At 47.6% G+C, this 18,119-nt stretch overlaps 1 non-coding gene across 1 annotated transcript; it reads left to right on the top strand.

Moving 5' to 3' along the window:
- Nucleotides 1-3,065: 3,065 nt before the first annotated feature.
- LOC121271139 lies at nucleotides 3,066-3,228 on the top strand. The gene has a single exon (XR_005941685.1). It is a non-coding gene; the product is annotated as a U1 spliceosomal RNA (small nuclear RNA).
- Nucleotides 3,229-18,119: the final 14,891 nt, after the last annotated feature.

Genomic DNA, 18,119 nt, shown 5'->3' with positions numbered 1-18,119 from the left:
GCAATTCAACTTCTTCAGGGGTGGAGACCCTTACACAGACACGGAGAGAAAATACAGGAACATGGAAATAGTATTCACACATCGAGATAGCAACTGAATAATGACAGGAGTCCAGACTTGTTCCTGAACCTCGTCATGAACAAGTTATATTTTATAATGTTAAAGGTGTTTTATAAATGTCCCAAGGTGCTTCACAGGAACATGCTAAAAGAGAATTTGATACCAAACCACATCTGGAGATATTAGGTCAGAGGATGAAAATGAGATCAGTTTTCCAGAGCTTGGGGCCCAGACAACTGAATTGCAGACACCTTTTAAGGAAAAATTCTCTTTTAATATAAATGTAGTTACATTGCAGCCCCCAAATCACAAATTCTCTTTGGCTGCCAGTTTCTCCTCCTGCCTCCATCCTTCTCCACCTGGCTGAACTTGTTCTCACCTTTAACTCCACTCACTCACTGCACATCAAAGGTGTGAACTATGAGCACCCACGTGGACACTAGCTCTGCCGGCCTTTTAGTAGGATATGTGGAACTTCCCTTGGTCCAGTGCTACTCAGGCCTCATCCCCCACCTCTTTTACTTCTATGTTGATGATGATGACTGAATTGGTGCTGCTTTAGACTCTCACCCTGAACTGGAAAATTTCTTCAACTCTGCTTTCATTTTCCACCCTTTCCTCACCTTCACACAGTCCATTTCCAACTCTTGCTTTCCTCAAATTCTCTGTCAGCATTTCTGGGGATAGTCTGTCAAAGAATATTCACTAGAATCCCACCCAATCCCGCAGCTACCTCGACGATAGTTCTCACAAGTTTCTCCCACTTGGTAACATCTGTTCTGATCGTACAACTGATCTTTGTCCTCAACCTATTCCCTAACACTGTGGTTAACAAGGCCCTCATCCCAATTCTGCCACTTATTCTCTCACCCCTCTGACCCCCCCCCCCCCCCCCCCCCCCCCCGCCCACTGAAGACCACGTTAGGAGTCCCCTTGTCCTCACCTTCCACCCCACCAGTCTAGAGTGGGGTTTAAACCCACAACCTTCAGACTCTGAGTGAGTGTGTTACCCACTGAGTCGTGGCTGACATGTGGGATACCTGCAGCCCTCTGTTAGCCCCACATTAACATCCATCCTTCATCTGTGAGAGTTTTGACAGAGGGGATTTAATTTCACAAGGTTTAATCCTCAATGTGGATCCTCATTCAGGGTAAGTGAAGGTTGGAACATTTGACCAGCTGTGTTGTAGCCCTTTCTCTGTGACTACATTCACTGTGTAGGAAGACTCGCTGCTGGGAGCAGAGCCTTGTTACACAACTCCTTTAGATTCAGCAGCTTATTTAACATTGCATCAAAGCCTGATCCTGATGTCCGGCAGGAGTTTCCAGACAGGGACCAGGACAGGAATGTCAACAAGTCATTCCCCTCTCTCACTCTGAGCACTGAGATCAATATTAGCTGCTGCTCTGGCTGAGGCATCTTTTCCCTCTGGGGTCCAGATGGTCCTTTAGCCAGATCCACATGAGGGGATATTAGGGGAAAAAACATATTCAAAGTTTTAGGCAGATTCTCAAAGAAGGGAAGAGAGATGTGGGGAGGTTTAATCTGGCATCGCAGTGAATCTGGTGTCGGCCAGAATTTCATGCTCAGCTCTCTGGAGCCGCTCTGTGAACTCACGACCTTCAGACTCAGAGCTATCCACTGAACCAAAGGGGAGCGGGGGAGTTTGGGGAGGTTTCAGTCCCTCACACCACCGGGTCCCTTACACACTGTATGGTACAGGGGAATAGGCAGGGCTGTGCATCCCACACTGGGAACATCCATTTCAAACACATCAGAAATAGGAGCAGGAGGAGGCCTTTCAGCCCCCAACACCCTTTCCCCCCTCATTAAGATCATGCCTGATCTTGTACATCAACTCCACTTTCCACCTGATCATCACATCCTGGAATTCTCTTCGAGTCAAAATCTCTCAGCCTTGAATATACCGGTTGGCTTTCACATCTCTTGGGATCCAATTCAGGACAGCATTGATTCAGTGCTGAGTGTCTGTATTAAAATCCAACAATGACTTAGTGGGAACACTCTCACTTCTGAATCCCATTCCAGAGACATGAGCCCCATATCCAGTCTAACATTCCCAGTGCAATACTGAAGGAGTGCTGCACTGTCGGAGCGTCAGCACTGTAGGAGTGCTGCACTGTTGGAGTTTCAGTACTGAGGGAGCACTGCACTGTTGGAGGGTCAGTACTGAGGGAGTGCTGCATTGTCGGAGGATCAGTACTGAGGGAGTGCTGCACTGTCACAGGGTCAGTACTGAGGGAGTGCTGCAATGTCGGTGGGTCAGTACTGAAGGAATGCTGCACAGTTGGAGCGTCAGTACTGAGGGAGTGCTGCATAATGAGACGGTCAGTACTGAGGGAGTGCTGCACTTTTGGAGGGTCAGTAATGAGGGAGTGCTGCACTGTTGGAGGGTCCTCATGTCTGGAGAGCTGAACTGTTGGATATGCTGTTGTTCGGATGAAACATTAAATCGAAGCCTGTTTGTTCTCTCAGAGAAATGAGAAAAATCCCATGGTCACTATTTGGAAGTTAAACGGAGGGAGTTTTCCCGTAGACCTGGACCCAATATTTATCCCTAAACCAACATCATTAAAAACAGGTGATCTGCTTTTGTCCTGACCCAGCATTTGTGGGAGCTTAAAAACAAAACTAAAAATACCTGGAAAAACTCAGCAGGTCTGGCAGCATCTGCGGAGAGGAACAAAGTTAACGTTGCGAGTCCGTAGGACTCTGTATGACTATGGGAGCTTGCTGTGCACAAATTCACTACCGCATTTCATGCATTACCATGGTTCAAAAACATTCATTTCGCAGTTTGTATATTATTTTATTGTAAATAGTAAAGTATGTTGTTGATTATAAATCACTTTGGGAGATCTTGTGGCCATGAAAGCTGCTATATCAATGCAAGTCTTGTCATCAAAGACGCTCAATAATCTCCCTGCAATACTGGCTTTTGTTCACCTGATGGCGCTGGTGCTCAGCAGCGGCATCAAGTGACTGACTCCCTGGTAGCGGAGAGACCATGATCATGAAGCTGGTTCTCCCAGGACGAGGCCAGCCCATTGCACTTCGGGTGTGCTGACACCTGCGATGTCCCCAAATGCGGGATACTCGACTGCAAAATTTATGGTAGTGGGGGACTGCGTTCGTGCTCTCCCCAGAAAAAAAAGAAACCCTTTAATACAGGAACCAGACTCTGGGTTTATCTGACTGAACCCCTTTAATACAGGAACCAGACTCTGGGTTTATCTGACTGAACCCCTTTAATACAGGAACCAAACTCTGGGTTGATCTGGCCGGATGTTATTCCCTCAAAAGGGAAATATTGGGCAAACTAAATCCAGAATTCCCTGGATGAAAAAAGATAGAAATTCAGATCAGAAGAGAAATCTTTGATTATGACTGGTGTGGGGTAGAAAATGCAATCAAAAGGGTCTCCAGGGAGGTGGAAGAGGAATTAAGAGAAGCAAAGAGGGAGTATGAAAAGAGACCGGCAGCTGACGTAAAAGAGAATCGCAAAGTCTTCAATGGGAAATAGACAGTAAAAAGGTGGTTACAGCGGGAGTCGGTGCAATGAGGGACAAGAAAATGGATATGAACATGGATGCAGAGGCCATGAACGAGATATTAAGTAAATACTTTGCAACCAAGGTGGCAACAAAAACACCGTAGACAAGAAATCTCCAGTCAATAAAGCGACAGACAAGAAATCTCCAGTCAATAAAGGGAGAGAAGAAATCTCCAGTCAATAAAGCGACAGACAAGAAATCTCCAGCCAATAAAGCGACAGACAAGAAATCTCCAGCCAATAAAGCGACAGACAAGAAATCTCCAGTCAATAAACCGACAGAGAACGAAATGATCAGCCAGAAAGCAACAAGACCAAACAAGTCAGTGAAGAAAGCAGCGCTTCAGGGAACATCTCCTGTGAAGATGGTCACGGGTGGAAAGGCTTTAAAAAAAGTGAATAACTCGAAGGCGCAGCTCACAGTGAAAGGAACAAAGACTAAGAAAGCAGTGTCCGGAAGGAAGTGAAAGAGGCCGTGCAGATTGCAAAGAGCTGAACCCAGAGGCTCTTCTCAGAGTCTCCCAGGTCTCTCAGGAAATAGCTGATCCCCGGATCCAATGATTCCTGTCCCGGGACTGGGAGCAGATTTCAGATAGAAATGAATTTGAGTCGATCCAGGATTGCCGGTCACTCGGTGACGTGTTGTACACCCAGTCCCTTCCCCACCTCCCGCCAGTCTCTCCAATAAAACAGGGGGGGTGGGGGGGGGGGGGGGGGGTGGTGTCCATGTCCCATTCAGACTGGGGATTCGCTCAGTTTCAATCAGTTTCAGCTGGTTTCCAATTTACAGATTCAGGGTGAGAGTGTGTGAGACAGTCACCCTGAGAGACAAACCCCGCCCCTCCCCATCACAACTCAAAGCCTAACACATGACTTAGTCTAGATCAGCTGGAGACAGAGTGAGTGTTAATAAACTGTTCAGTCTGTCCGGGAGGAGAGGTGTGTGGGAATGGAATAAAAACTGGGATTGAAATGGAAACAGATGGGTTGAGTTGTTATAGAAAGGACTGGATTTAGGCGGGAATGTTCCTGACTTTTCATTATTGTAACAGGCCTGGATTTAAAAACTCCGTCTGTCTAGTATGTCTGAATATGAAGTTCCAGTCTGTAAGTTTTGTGTGCAGGGCTATGTTTCGATTGTATTGGGAAAATTTTTTATTAAGAGATGTGGGTTGGAGCAAGCAGGAGGCGGAGCTGGATGATCAAAGACATTTCTCTGTCTGTCTGTCACTCAGTTTTTCTCTCTGTCCCTTTCTCAGTCAGCTCAGGCTGGGCTCTGTAAAACAGCAACAGGAAGCAGCTCAGCTCTCATTCAGCAGTGATTAGAGTGAGGAATCATCATGTCTGGGACAGGGAGAGGGGGTAAAGCGCTGGGGGAAACTCGGAGCAAAGCGAAGTGGATTGAGGGACGGGGCTGAATCGAATCCCAGCTCTCGGACGGACTCTTCACTGTTTTCAACAGGCAGCCCCCAAGCAGCCTCAACATTAACAGGGTTTGTGTTCCAGACCGTTTAACACACTGAGCGGAACCAAGCAGACAGCTCGCGTATCCAGCGGAGGGAAAGCTCCCCGCAAACAGCCGCCCAAAGCGTTCTCCAGCCAGGGCCGGAGTGAAGGGACCTCCTGGTGACAGAGCCGGCACTGGGACTCTGCGGGAAAGCCGCCGCTGCCACAATCGCACCGAGCGGCTCACCCGCAAACTGCCCTTCCAGTGGCTGGTGTGAGAGGTCAGTCAGGACTTCAAGACAGAGGTGCTCTTCTAGAGAAAGGCGCTTATGAGGCTGCAGGAGGCCAGTGAGGTTTACCTGCCGCAGCTGCTGTCAATATTAACTTTCAAAAGGAAATTTTAAATCAATTATTAAAGGGAAGGGTAATTGCAGCGAAAAATGATTTGTGGAACTGATTCGGTTTTGCGATATATAAAGTCATTTCAGAAGCAGCTGGCTGCTGCAGGGAGAGATCATTTGTCTCTGGGTGAATGAATTTAACAAGGGACAAAGTGTCTCTTCCAACTTTAACCTTAACACCTATGTGTTCTATTGTACTATTGTCGTTGACATCTTTTGATGATCTGCTTCTATCACTGCTTGTTTGTCCCTACAACCACACCCCCCACCCCCACATCTCTCTCTCTCTCTATCTCTCCGCCCCCCACACATACACCTTAAACCAGCTTATATTTCAACTCTTTCTTGGACTCGAACTCAAGTTCTGTCGAAGGGTCATGAGGACTCGAATCGTCAACTCTTTTCTTCTCCGCCGATGCTGCCAGACCTGCTGAGTTTTTCCAGGTAATTCTGTTTTTGTTTTGTCTCTTCCTCAAACCCGTTTCTCGATCTTGTGATTAAAGTGATACAACCCCACCCTCAGCTGGCGGATGGACGCTACTACACAAGCGGAGGGGAAATCATCAGGGATTCAGTCAGAGAACAGGTCAATCAAAAATGACAGGGAAAGATGGTACAAAATACAACATTGCTGTGGGTACCTGTGTTTTCTTGGAACTTAAAATGATTTATTTTAATGTGACTGCAATTTGTATTCTAAAACCAACGTGTTTGTATTGAGTTTATTTAGTAAATATATTTGACGCAAGGTACATTTAAAGAGTCCAATCTTTCGTTTTGCAGCGTGTTCAGTTTTATTGAAAACTTTGCAGAGTCACATTGAAAAAAATAACAGATAGTTAGTAAAGTAAAATCAATAACCACACAAGATCGGAGTCAACCGTTGGGAAAGTCAGCATTAATGTTAAATGAGCGTTCGCTGTACGAACATGTGCGCATTTTAACCCCAGTATAAAAAGCACATTCAGCCACCCAAACAATTGGGGCACCCGAAAATGAAACTGCGCACAGGACCCCTTCAAATCTAAATCGGCCATTGCAGGAACCAGACACTGGGTTTATCTGACTGAACTCCTTTAAAACAGAACCGGTCTCTGGGTTCATCTGACTGAACTGCTTTAAAACAGAACTGGTCTCTGGGTTTACCTGACTGAACCCCTTTAATACAGGAACCAGACACTGGATTTACCTGATTGAACCCCTTTAATACAGGAACCAGATTCTGGGTTCATCTGACTGAACCCCTTTAATATAGGAACCAGACTCTGGGTTTATCTGGCTGAACCCCTTTAATACAGGAACCAGACTCTGGGTTTATCTGACTGAACCCCTTTAATACAGGAACCAGACTCTGGGTTTATCTGACTGAACCCCTTTAATACAGGAACCGGACTCTGGGTTTATCTGACTGAACCCCTTTAATACAGGAACCAGAGTCTGGTTTTATTCTCACTGAGCCAATTTACAATGTTAATAAGTTAAGAAATGAAAACTATTAAATAAAGGATCATCGCCGGATGGTGGGGCTGGAGGTGAAAACCCCATTAACCCTGAAGGGAGTTAACCAGTCTCTTTCCCAGAAATGACTTTTATCCCTTTAGGGACAAGATTCGATCTTTACCGGGGTGGGGGTTGAGGGGGGCCGGACTGACCCATTGTCAGTGAGTTGGGGGGTAGGGTGAGGAATAATGTCCCAGCCTCTGTCAGGAAAAGCCGGGTTAAAAGTTGCTTTTCCCCTCTGGCGATTGGAGTGAATTAATAATCCGACATCCGGCTCCGGGGAAACTGTTCATCTCAGCCCCGGGGGGAGAGGGAGGTGAGACCGGGAATGATCCCCCCCCCCCCCCCGCCCCCCACCTCTCAAGCCAGAGTCCTGTCATGTGTGTTGTCTGTTTGCAGATTTCTCAACCTTGAAGTTGTTTTTTGTTGCTGAGTTTTATGTTTCCAGTTCAGTCAGCCTTTTGGTCAGGTTGAGCAAGTTTTATGTTCAGGTTGAGTCAGTTTCATATTCAGTTCCATGTTCTGGTTGTGACGGAGATTTAATTTTCTGTTGATTTTGATGTTTTACTGATGTCAATACCATCCGGTTATTATTAATTCTGGCGGATTTTATTTCTCTCCCTCCGGGATTGTGTTTCTAACCCGTTTGTCCCTCTCCTGTTGTCCCCCTGTCCCCGGCTCTGAGCGGATCCCTCTCTCGGGGAATGGATGGAAAGGAGCTGCAGGTACTGTCAGTGTCTCACACCCGGGGGGAGGGAGGAGGATCCGGGGGGGGTAAACTTTCCTTTTTCTTCACCGGGAATTAACTCTTTATTCTCCGGCTCCTGGTTTGATGGACTCGGGGACACTTCATCCTCTCTGACTGGGATTATTGGACAGTTTTCACCCCTTGCTGCAGGGCTCAGACTGAGGACTGGAGCCCGTGTCCCGGGTGGAGGGAGGGAGAGCCCAGGGTTCAGACCGGACCATGGGCTGGGAATGAGGGTCTGTTACTGGAGACAGTGTGTGATTATCCAAAAAAGCTGGAAAGTGACCGGAGCAATGATGAGAATCAGGTTGGAGTGAAAGGGATGGATGGTGGGAGAGAGAGAGAGAGACACACACACAGAGAGAGAGACATAGAGACAGAGAGAGAGAGAGAGAGACAGAGATAGAGAGAGACACAGAGATAGAGAGAGACAGAGAGAGAGAGAGAGAGAGACAGAGAGAGAGAGAAACAGAGATAGAGAGACAGAGAGAGAAAGCAAGAGTCAGAGAGAGACCGAGACGGAGGGAGGGACAGAGTGAGGGGGAGGGAGGGAGAGAGAGGGGAGGGGAAGGAAGAGAGAGGGATGGAGGGGGGAGAGAGAGAGAGGTAGGGGAGAGAGAGGGAGGGGGAGAGAGAGAGAGGGATGGGGAGGGGGGGAGAGAGAGGGGGAGGGAGAGGGAAGGGGAGAGAGAGAGGGAGAGAGAGAGGGAAGGGGAGAGAGAGAGAGAGAGAGAAAGCAAGAGTCAGAGAGAGACCGAGACGGAGGGAGGGACAGAGGGAGGGGGAGGGAGAGAGGGAGAGAGTGAGGGGAGGGAGAGAGTGAGGGGGAGGGAGGGAGAGAGAGGGGAGGGGAAGGAAGAGAGAGGGATGGAGGGGGGAGAGAGGGGGAGAGAGAGAGAGGTAGGGGAGAGAGAGGGAGGGGGAGAGAGAGAGAGGGAGGGGGAGGGAGAGTGAGAGAGAGAGAGCTATTTGTTAATAGCAACGCCGGGTGAGTCTCAGTTTGTGTAGCGGGAGATGCCTAGAATTGTTCGCCGGTTCAGTGTGCATGCGCCTCTCCCGGGATCGGCCTCTTTCTCCAGCTCCGAGGCGCATGTGTATCCCGTTCCTGTCAGTCATCAACCAGATCAGAAGTGAAGTTTTGATGATCTGCTCCTATCACTGCTTGTTTGTCCCTACAACAACACCAAACCCCTCCACTTCTCTCCCTCCACCTTAAACCAGCTTATGTTTCACCCCTCTCCTTGGATTCACCTTGTTCTGTTGAAGAGTCATGAAGACTCGAAACGTCAACTCTTTTCTTCTCCGCCGATGCTGCCAGACCTGCTGAGTTTTTCCAGGTAATTCTGTTTTTGTTTTGGATTTCCAGCATCCGCAGTTTTTTGTTTTTATCAGAAGTGAATCTGTTGTAAAGGGGTTAACTGTGTTTTCTTGTTGCAGGGACACAACTTACAGAAACTACTCCTGCTGCTGCTGCTCAATGTTGTTGCTGCTGTTTCAGGTAAGTGCTGAGACTGCTGGAACATTTCAGCAGTGATCAAAGGGAGGGGGGAATCAGGAACTCATCTTGCTTTAAGGAGCTGTGTGTACTGCAAGTGGAGCCATTGAGGGAGTGGACACTGTAGGTTCACATCACACATCATGATCCTGAGAACTGAAAGGAAGACAGTTAATGTCTTCAGATTAACCCCTGTGATGTGAACAGTGGGATCTGGACACAGTAGGTTCACATTACACATCATGATCCTGAAACTTTTTGCATGGATTTTGATGGTGAATTCAAAGCGACGACAATGATGATGATGAAGAAAACAGCAACAAAGACAAAGTTTGAGCTCTGCTGCTTTTAGTGGATCTTAATGCTGGTCTTAGCTTAATTCTGGTTTAGCCATAATGTCGTCGATACAGCAAAAACTCCAGCACCTGCTTAACGAAAAACCATTAGGCACTAGGCCAGAGGTTGCCGATAACTGTTCAGGTGACAGGGAAGACATTGGACCATGGCACCTGCAGACCGGCATTATTTTGTTAATCAGGTGCTCATAGAGTCGTAGAGGTCTACAGCACAAAAATAGGCCCTTCGGCCCATGGAGTCTGTGTCAGTCAAACAAGTACCTAACTATTCTACCCCCATTTTCCAGCACTAGACCAGAGAGGTATTGAAAATTATTGCCAGCTTCCCTGCTATCTCCTCCCTTGCCTCACTCAACAGCCTGGGATACATTTCATGCAGGCCTGGAGATTTATCTACTTTTAAGCCTGCCAGACCACTTAGAACCTGCTCCCTTTCTATTCTAATTTCTTTAATTAAATCACAGTTCTTCTGCCTGATTTCCATACCCAGGTCATACCCCTGTGAACGCTGACACACAGTATTCATTTAAAACCTTACCTGGGTCTTCTGGCTCCCCACACAAATTACAACTATGGTCCTTAATGGGCCCTACTCTTTCCCTAGTTATCCTCTTACTCTTAATGTACTTGTAAAATAACTTTGGATTTTCCTATATTTTACCTGCCAATGTTTTTTCATGCTCCCTATTCTTCTGTAGGGCTTCCGCTGTTTTGAGCCAATGGAATCTGCCATAAGCCTCCCTTTTTCTCTTTATCCAATCTTGAATATCCCTCGACATCCAGGGTTCCCTGGATTTGTTGGTCCCACCCTTTATCTTTACTGGAATATGTTGGCCCTGTACTCTCTCTATTTCCTTCTTGAATGAGTCCCACTGCTCTGATGTAGATTTACCTAAAAGTAGCTGCTCCCAGTCCACTCTGGCCAAATCATATCTGATCTTTTTAAAATTGGCCTTCCCCCAATTTAGATATCTGGCCCATCCTTGTCCATTTCCGTAACAGCCTGGCATCTAATGGAGTTATGATCACTATCTGCAAAATGCTCCCCCACCGATACCTCTACCACTTGCCCGGCTTCATTCCCTAAAATTAAATCCAGGGCCGCCTCCTCTCTTGTAGGATCCTCTGTGTACTGGCTTACAAAGCTCTCCTGGATGCATTTGAAGAATGCTGCTCCCTCTAAACCTATTACGCTAATTAACCAGTTAATGTTTGGGGAAGTTGAAATCCCCCACGATTACTACCCTATTATTTTTACACTTCTCTGAAATTTGCCTACATATCTGCTCTTCTATTTCTCTCTGACTGTTTGGGGGCCTGTTCAAGTGTTTGTGAGGTAGAAGCCGTGGATATCTTCCACCAGCGAGATTTCCCCACTGGCGGGTATTTCAATGTCACCTTCAAATCCACAGGATGTGTCAAGGTTCTGAAGGCTTTCAAAGAGAAAGGAAGGTAGGGCCATTGTCCATCCTCACTGCTGAGCTCCTGTGCCCTCTGTCATTGCAGTGGTCACCATCCACACGTTCAAGCTGTGCTGGATGTACTCGTGTTCCTCGCCACATGCATTGAGTTGGCTGAAAGCAGTACAGAAGTCAAGGATCTATATGGCATCTGGGTGATCAAACAACAGGTCAGGGTGACCTTGAAGGTAGATGCCAACTGAATCATTCTCCACCCTCCCTCCAGCTTCAGCATCGGAGGAAGTTGAGGCTATTTGGTGTCCGTGGGACAGCCCATTGGACATGTGGCCACCAACACCAGCGCAACATTCTGTCGAAACGGCAAGGAGGAAGGCCACTTAACAAAGGACTGTAAAGAGAGCAGATGCTGCCACCTGGGTGGGGAAGTCGGCCATCTCTACAAGGCCTGCCCAAAGCTCAGTGCTAGCTACACTCCGCAGCCAATCAAATCAGGAGCAACAAGCAGGACTGCCTCAAGGGAGGTACATGCACCATCCTCCCAGAAGGCACTCGGTGCACAAGGCAGTGGGAAAGAGGGGAAGGGTTGTGAGCAAGAAGTGGCGAGCACTCCAGAAATGGATCACATTGCTCAGCCTCCCTATAGGAAGCAGAGTCGATGGGAGAGGAGGCACCAAAAGAACAAGGAGGCTAACAAACAGTGAAAAGAAGAAACTTAGAGGAAAAGATTACAGAAGGGAAGAGCTGCTATCCAAGCAAGCAGCAAGTAGCGGCAAATGTCCCAAGCAGACACCAGTGGCAGCTGCTCCTCAGACGAGGAAGGGCCGGAAAATCTCTACCAACCAGAAAAACAGCAAAGCACCAAGGCAGTAAAGGAGTCCAAGGGTTCCCAGCTGAGAAACACCAGAGGTGGCGAGGGGCCCAGTGATCACCGGGAGCAGCATTGCTGCCAACGTTCCCCAGCTCCAGGAATGTGAGAACAGCAACACAACCAGCGCAGCCCGGCCCTGGGAAACCAGGAGCGGCAACACAACCAGCGCAGCCCGGCCCTGGGAAACACAATGTCTTTGAAGAGCAACAGAGTGGAACAATTGCACCACCTGAGGATAATCCAGATCTCCTTTGGGGCATGCCACACCCCTGCTTTATCCACAAAGGCATTCAGAAAGTGAGAGAGACAGGGGGCCGTGGGGGCAAATGTACCGACTCCAGAGAAAGATGCAAAACCTGTTCGGGCTGCAGTCGATGGGGGTCGATGTCAAGGAGGACCCCCCAAGAGGTGAGGAGCCCGTCAGCCTCGCTCTTTGCCCTGGAGGCCTCCAAGATCATTTTCCAGTCCAGAGTCTGCTCTGTGGAGCAGAATGAGACGTGCTCATGTTTCTTCTTCCATTAGGTACACAGAGAGAGCTCCGTGATCAGCAGCCTGAAGGAAGAAGACAGCTCAGTAAAGTCATCGCAGTCAGACACTTTGAGAATCAGCAAATCCTTTTATTCTAGATTGTATGATGTGACGCCCACAGACCGCACGGCCTCCCAGCCCTTTCTGTCCTCTATCACAGGGATCTTAGATAACAGCAAGTGGGAGGGTTTAGACAAACAGCTAACTCTGGTGGAGTTGACAAAGGCCTTTGAGGAGTAAAACTCGCTGAGGCTATGGTTTACCATCCCAGCTGTATTTGCTGTAGGACTGGATCGGCCCAGGCCTGATAGAAGTGTACGAGAGTATGCTTCTGGCCGGCAGCATGTCAGAATCCATGAGGAAAGGCATCATCACCCCCATCTACAGTTGGAAGGGGGAAAAGGAGGAAATTAGAAATGTTAGACCTATTTCACTGCTGAATGTGGACTATAAAATTTGGTCCAAGCTCATTGCCAATCGGGTCACGTCTGCACTGGATTTGATGTCCAGCCTGACCAGACCTGTGCTGTACCCTATGGGAAGATCTCTAATAGCCAACCATATCCCTGAGTAGTGCAAGGCTATGTACAGGACATAGGTGTGGACACCTGCCTCATCAGCCTGGACCAGCAGAAGGCCTTTGACAGAATAACGCAGACCTACATGGTGGATGTACTCTCTAAAATGGGGTTTGGGGAGGGAATCTGCAATTGGATCCAACTGCTCTACACAAACATCAGTAGCATAGTTTCAATCAATGCAAGGGAATCAGAAAGCTTTCCAATGAAATCTGGAGTCAGGCAGGTCTGCCGTCTCTCCCCTGTCCTGTTTGTGTGTTGCATAGAATCCTTTACTGAGTCCATCAGGAAGGATCTGGGAATGAGAGGATTAATTATGAGGTGTGAGGCACTCTGGGCATTGCTGTTCATGGCGCAGATGTTGCCTGTACCCTGATCTTGTGCAGCAGTGGTCAGCCGAACCACCTTCGACTTTTTATCCGGAGGTCAAAGATGGATTGTGTCCATGGGGATGCCAGAATTTGGCAGAATGCCTCATCGCCAGAACTTTCCAACAAGCAGCAAGACGTAGCTTTGCTGGTGGTGAGAAAGGCCCTTCCCGTCAGATCCTTCCTACATGCCAGGAGTCTCACTCCCATTGCCCTGAAGATGGCTGTGGTGGGGATGGGACCGTTGTTCAACTTCTTGTGGAATGTGCCTTTGCAAAGAAGGTCTGGAACAAGAAGCAGTGGTTTCTGTCGAGGTTCATCCTGAGCGGCTCTGTGCCACAGGACTTTGTGGTCTACGAGTTTCCAGGGACACACACCAAGACAAACATCAACTGCAGCTGGAGGATCATCAACTCAGTGAAAGACGCTCTTCGGTCTGCCCAAAACCTGTTGGTTTTCCAGTGCAAAGAGTTGTCCCTGACCGAGTGTTGCAGACTGGCACATTCCAGGATCCAGGACCACGTGCTGAGACAGGCACGACTGCTTGGAACAGCTGGCGTAAAGATGCAATGGGGCAAGGCCACTGTCTATGAACTTCCAGACAGAGCGCACAGAGGGGCTGGGAATTGTATAGACCCCTTGGGCTGTATGCTAGACATTGATTTGATATATTGAATATCACATGTATCACGGTGGTATTGAGGCATCTCAAGTGCAACATTATGTCAAATTTGAATTTCATTGCTCTTTGTGTAATGACCATTTTGAAACGATTTGGAATGTTCATTCAGATTTCTTTCTCCAAAACTATACTTTATTCATAAAATAATAATCATGAGAACTGAAAAGAAGGCAGTTACTGTCTTCAGATTAACCCCTGTGATGTGAACAGTGGGATTTGGACACTGAGCAACGCTCATAACACTGGGATGGGTGACTAGGATCCAGACAAACTGGGATGGGGTCCTGAGCACTGGGATCAGGAGTCTGAGACAGTCCTGAGATCAAATAGAACTGGGAATTGTCCAAGAGCATGGGGAGTAGAGTCATCAGGACTGGGGATTCCAATCTTACATTTCAGGGTCAGTTTTCTGCTCCTGAGCTCCACCTCACATTGTGCACCCACAGTCTGTGATTTTTCTCCCAAGGGGAGGTGACCAATATCCTGATGTGTTCTCCCAGCATGTGTACGAATGAAAAACATGTGATTCAAAGTGCTGTCCAGCTGCTCTGTGCTTACAAATCTCCACAAGCTGGTTTTAGTTGAAGGCCCTTAATGCCTGAGCTTTAACCTTCCCACAGAAATGAAAGCAGTGAATTACTGATCAGTGCTTGTAAATTGAGCATCACATTGTAACCATGTGAAGCTTGGGATGTATTATACCAGCAGGGAGGTTATATCTGTGGATAAATACTTTCAATCTTTTCCGTGTGACTCGCCTGTCTCAGTTTCTGGGTTCCTTGGGGAGCAGGTTGTGCTGCCCTGTACCTACAAAGGGACTGGCCCAGTCTCTGATTTACTGGTAGTCTGGGAGACAGCCAAGGGTGAAATTTTACAGAAGTTCATCACTGGGAACAACGATTTGACAGAACAAGATCCACGATTCAGACACAGAACAAACCTGTTCAAAGATCAACTGGTACAAGTCAACTGGTCAGTTCTGATCTCTGATCTCAGGGAGTCAGACCAGAACCAGTATATATGTGACATTTACAAGAGGATAGCCGTGGGTTATAAATGGGAGCAAACTGATATCATCCGTCTTTCTGTGACAGGTGAGAGGTTTCTGCTTCAGGTATTCTGTATTTAATCTCTGTTTGGCTTTGGTAGTTCAGTGGTTATGTTACTAGACTAGTAATATATAGGCTTGGACTCATAATCCAGAGGATGAGAGTTCAAATCCCAGCATGGCACTTGCAGAATTTAAATTCAGTTTATTAAATAAAAATCTGGGAAATATAAAGTTAGTTGCAATAAAAGTGACCCTGAAGCTGTTGGATTGTTGTAAAACCCCAACTGGTTCATAAATGTCCCTTTAGGGAAGGAAACCTGCTGTCCTTACCCAGTCCCACAGTAACCTGGTTGGTTAAGATGGCCTAGGAGGTCAGAGGGCAGTTAAAAATGAATTGATATCAAACCATTGGAAAGAAAGAGTAGAATAAAACTGAATCCACATTGGCTTCACCCCGGGCATCGAATCAGGAAACAACACAGACAAACCCAGGCCAGTTGACATTGCAAAGTCCCCTCAATTACATCTGGGGACTGGTGTCCAGTTGGGAGAACTGTCTGGCAGAGTCAAACTCACAGAATTAACCCTGAATCCCAGTCTCCTCTGTCACCATCACTGGGTATGTTCTGTCCCACTGGCAGGACTGCCCCACCAGAGGTGCAGTATACAGTCCGGAGGGAGTGGTCCCGGGAATTCTCAACATTGACTCTGAACCCCATCACAGCTTCAGGTCACACATGGACCTGGAAACCTCCTGCTGATTATCACCTACTGCCTTCCCTCAGCTGATGAATCAGTACTCCTCCATGCTGAACACCACTTGGAGGAAACAGTGAGAGTGGCAAGGTCACAATGTACTGAATGGGGACTTCACTGTCCATCACCAAGGGTGGGTCAGTAATACCAACACTGGCCAAGCTGATGGAGCCCTGAAGGACAGAGCTGTCAAACTGGGTGATGGAAGATGTTAATGGAGCTATCAAGCTGCACTCACTCTCCAGCAAAGAGCTCTGTCTGTCTCCAGATGTTGGGGTGCAGGAGGTGGGGCCCATTGCACCTCTCAGGCAGCATTTACAACACCCAGTGTGCTTACCTTGAAAGTGTATCCCAGTAGACCCAGGATCCTGTGGAGATTCTCTCCACAGGGGGATGTATGCTGCTGGGAATGATCCTGCTCAGGGTAACTCTGAAAAACATCCATTCTACGCCTCACAGTTAATGCAATCCTGTTGGATTTTTCACTCTGCCGACCCTGTTCCTGACCTTTCCCGATCAGTTTGAACCAAGTCTCGTTCCTCCCTGGATGTGTTTCCCTAAAGCCCAATAGAGTCTTTGAACATTTCTGCAGTTTGTTTCACACACAATACTAAACACATGATGTTTTCTTTAGAGCGACCTCAAACACCTGTACCGACCACGCCTGTACCAGGTAAATCTGTTTCTAAACTACTGCATGTGTTTTCAGCTCTTACATTTGAACATGCTGCAGAGACAGGTAGTAAGATTGGAAGGTTTGAAATACTGTGAGATATTTCACCATAGCATAATTCTGTGAGAGTGAGTGATGTGGGTCACTGTTACCTGTAACTGGCCCTAAAACTACCTGGAATTGTTATTTCTGTTTTCTGAATCCCACCTTCCTGTCCCTCAGATACAGAGCTGAGGACTCTTGCTTCCCACTAGCATTAGTGTCCCCGGTATTCTGTCTGGAAAGTCTTGGTACAATTGTAACCGAACCCTCCTATTGGGAAACTGATGGGATTGTGTGTAACATTGGTTGAAGTCAGTGGGGAGCTATATTCACCTGGGTGTAAATCAGTGTTCCACCCAATCCCGTGGCTTTCCTTTCCTGATTTAATTAAAATTCCCGCTCTATTTCAGAGGACTGTTGGGTTTAATTGGAGGGAGGTTGCTGCTGGTCAGTGTCCAGTTATCTCGATTGGAAAACATGTATCGATCACATTGTGGGACAGTGTGTGTGTGTGCAAAGAGCTGTGGGGTGGCCTGGTGTGTGTGTGATTATTGGTATCTAACCTCCCACATCCCTCCAGGACTAGAATTAACCAGGGATCTGTTTGTACTGGGGTTGGTTCTGAAACACTAGGTGCTGAAGGTTTCTGCCGTTCAATTTGTTAGTGTGTCCCAATCTGTTAATGTCTTTATTCTGTCTCTAGATCCTGGACTCTCTACTGGAGCAAGACCTGGATTGGGAATTGGAATTCTTGTTTTTCTTGTTGCTGTAATTGTGGTTTTCATATTCCAAACACGACAAAGACGGTGAGTTCTAGAATGTTCCACAGCTCCCATTGTTAATTCTAGTTTAGTTTTATTACATTTAGTGTTGTGGAAATGTTGTGTACAGCGATACACTTTGAGCTGTGTGGGATGTTTCAATGCTGCATTATCCAGTCACTTCCAGCTTGTTGTCATCCTCTAGTTGCTGAACTGACGGTGAAGAGCAGGAATGTGCGGCTCCCTCTATCACACAGTTAATAGACACACCGAATCTCTGTACCAAACAACTCACCAACCGACATCCAAAATCCCCTTGTCCCCCCTCCTCTGACTTTTCTCCACCCTCTGATCCTTGCTCTGTTCCCCAGTCACTGACTCCATCCCCCTCCCTGTCCATTGAAGCTGAACCAGAGCTGAATTTCTGACCCCATATCCTCTGCATCACTAAGACCACCTCCCTCCAGCTCTGTGACATCCCCTGTCTCTGACCCTGTATCAGCTCATCTGCTGCTCAAACCCTGCACCATGTCATTGTTACCACTCACATTGACTATTCCAATGCTCCCTGAACCAGATACCCATCATGGAGCCTCTGTCAACGTCAGCTCATCGAAAACTCTGCTGCCCCATATCCTAACTTACTCCATGTCCTGTTCAACCCCACACCCTCTGCCCACTCACCTACATTCATCCCCCTGTTCAAACTCCCCGATGGCCTCAGCCCCTCCCTACCCCTTTTAACTCCTCCTGTGCTGACAGCGTTTGAGGTGCCTGTGCTGATCGATCTGGCCTCTTGACCATCCCCTG

This window comes from Carcharodon carcharias, chromosome 29 (genome assembly GCF_017639515.1).
Source record: "Carcharodon carcharias isolate sCarCar2 chromosome 29, sCarCar2.pri, whole genome shotgun sequence".
Lineage (NCBI taxonomy): Eukaryota > Metazoa > Chordata > Chondrichthyes > Lamniformes > Lamnidae > Carcharodon > Carcharodon carcharias.
This window is presented reverse-complemented; position numbering and strand designations above follow the sequence as displayed.